At 40.2% G+C, this 2842-nt stretch overlaps 1 pseudogene; it reads right to left on the bottom strand.

The window, feature by feature from the left end:
- Positions 1–1540, bottom strand: part of LOC102436080 — a 10266-nt pseudogene extending 8726 nt beyond the window's left edge.
- Between the last annotated feature and the right edge of the window lie 1302 nt (positions 1541–2842).

Genomic DNA, 2842 nt, shown 5'->3' on the forward strand with positions numbered 1-2842 from the left:
GGAGGGGAGTTTGGGGGAAAATTGGCCCCCTTTGGGGACCATTTAGGGTTTGATCAGGCTGGCCAGGGGAGTGATTAGGGGGTGATCCAGGCTGGCAGGCAGAAGTGGTTTAGGAGCAATCAAGCAGGCAGGCAGCCGAGCATTTGGGAGCAGCAGTCCTGGATCGTGAGAGGTATGTCTGACTGCCTGTTTAGGCCCCAATCCCACCAGGATCGGGCCTAAACGGGCAGTTGGACATCCCTCGAGGGGTCCAGATTGGAGAGAGTGCAGACTGGAGTGAGGGACATGCCCCTCCCCCCCGCACAAATTTTGTGCACCAGGCCTCTAGTTTTATTACAGTTGACAAGAATCTTCTGTTTATCCTCATCATTGAGCTTAACTTGAGGTTTCTCATCTTTGGCAGTTGCTTTTATTGTTGATTATAAAGAATTCAAGGGAATTTTTGGAAGATACCTTGTGCCTTCGCTTCTCATATTCAGCTTTGTATGTCACTGTTTCTTGGCCGCATGTGTTTGCTTTCTTCCTTGGTCAAATGGTTCTTGTGGTTAGTGATGGTAATCTTGTTCTCTTTTTCTGTACTTTTATGCATCAAAGACATTGAAAGTGCCATTGGCATCAAGATCAAAAGTCATTTCAATCTTAGGAACACCACGAAGTGCAGGTGGTATATCTGTGAGTTCAAACTTGTCAAGTAGGTTGTTATCTGTGGTTATGGTGCATTTGTCTTCATAATCCTGAATGAGCACACCTGGCTGGTGGTCAGAGTAGGTAGTGAAGGTCTGCATCTGCTTGGATGGATTGATAGTGTTGTGCTTGATAAGGACAGTCATGACTCTGCCGGCAGTTTCAAAGCCAAGAGAAAGAGGAGTGACGCTCAAGACTTGCAAATCTCTAATGTTTTCCGAGTTGTCTCCAGATAGGATGGCTACCTGGACCTCTGCACAGCAAGCTACAGCCTCATGAAGGTTAATACTCTTACGCACTTTCTTTCTGTTGAAGAAGTCATGTAGAAGTTTCTGAATCTTGAGAATATGAATAGAATTACCCAGCAGAACATTATCATGGATCTGGAACTTGTCTAGCTTTGCATCCCGAAGGGCTTTCTGTACAATGTCCAGGGTGCCACAGAATAAGTGAGCATTCAATTCTTAAACTTGGGCATTGGTAATGGGAGGAAAGAAATTGTTTCCTCATAAAGTCACTCAACCTCAATACTGGCCTGGATGCTGGACGAGAGAGTACTCTTAGCATATTCACAAGCAGTACAGGGATGATGTTCAGATCTTTTGTTCTCACTGATATTCTTCTTATGCTTGCACTTGAACTCTGCCACAAAATGTTTCACCATTCGATTGTAACAGTCCTTTGCACCTAAGTGGCTGTCTCCAACTGTAGATATAATCTCAAAGATAAGACTCCATCTTCAATGGTGAGGTTTGACCATCAAAACTGACACCCCTCACTCAAAGATCAGCTCATTTCTTTCAGTGCTAACCTTTAGGTTTAAGCTATAAGCAAAAGCAACAGCAGTTGGATCCATGGCTTTGTCCAGAAGAACATCTGGAAGGTTTCCTGGAAGGTCTCCCAGTCTAATTAGCATATTACTCTTTTATTAGTATAGATATATTTGTCTGTAAATATGGTTATGATTGCAGATATTAGTAGGACCAGGTAAAATTTTATAGAATGGGCCTTTTATTACAGATGGTTTGCCATGTATGCATTTTTTCTAAAGAAGTAAATATTACTTTAAAAAATGTTTCAGGAAGACTTTGAGAAATTTATAGTATCTGCTTTTCTTCCAAGAAAGTCATCACTTTTATGCCAGAGTGAGAATTATTTGTATGCTTTGTATGTCAGCATTGGGCCACTGTGAGTGGGGGGCACTTAGCTTGACTTGAGAGTAATTATCTTGCTCACTGGCTGGAGGGAGGGTGTGTGGCAGAGGAGATAAATACTCGGTTCTGGATTATTCATAGATTGCTGACTTTCTGGGTTGATTGTGCAAGCCCCTCCTTTTATTGACGTCCACCTTCTATTGACAGACATCTACCCTGGGAGAGAAATGAGATGAAACTCTCTTTCTTTTCATTGTAAAAAGCATTTGAATTCCTAAGGTGTGATAAGGCCACCCAACCATCACAGTCAAAGTACACATTTTCATGGAGGATGTTCCCACTCTTGAATAAATGAAAACAATTTTTTTCTTTTAATTTAAACTTTCTTCTATAACTATTTCCTTGTTACTTAAAAGCTAGTTTTTTTGAAAGCTTTTCAAGCTGCATATGTCCTTAGAATGAATTTATAAATAAGAATTGAGCCTGGCCAGTGTGACTCAGTGGTTTAGCATTGACCTATGAACCAGGAAGTCACAGCTTGATTCCAGGTCAGGCCACATGCCTGGGTTGTGGGCTTGATCCCCAGTATGAGGCGTGTAGGAGGCAGCCAATCAATGATTCTCTCTCATCATTGATGTTTCTATCTCTCTCCCTCTCCCTTCCTCTCTGAATCAGTAAGAATATATTTTAAAGGAGAGAGAGAGAGAGAAAGAAGAGTATATATGTTTGTAAATAAGAAAACATGTGATTGAAGCTCTTAGAAAGTCTTATTTTCTTTCATTAAAACTTGTGCAGTACAGGGAACTCCATAGATTCTCTTAATTTGAAGAAAGTTAGAGGGAAAGGTACTAATTCAGAGTTCCTTGGGAAAATGTGTCACATATTTTTTTATGTTTATTGTTTTTAAATAAAAAACTGAAATATTTTCTATTCAGAAAATATACTTGGATTTAAATATCTTCTATAATTTTAACCCTAAAATATCAATTAAAAATTTAAAAATG

The sequence above is a fragment of the Myotis lucifugus genome, unplaced genomic scaffold, assembly GCF_000147115.1.
Source record: "Myotis lucifugus unplaced genomic scaffold, Myoluc2.0 scaffold_236, whole genome shotgun sequence".
NCBI classification, from domain to species: domain Eukaryota; kingdom Metazoa; phylum Chordata; class Mammalia; order Chiroptera; family Vespertilionidae; genus Myotis; species Myotis lucifugus.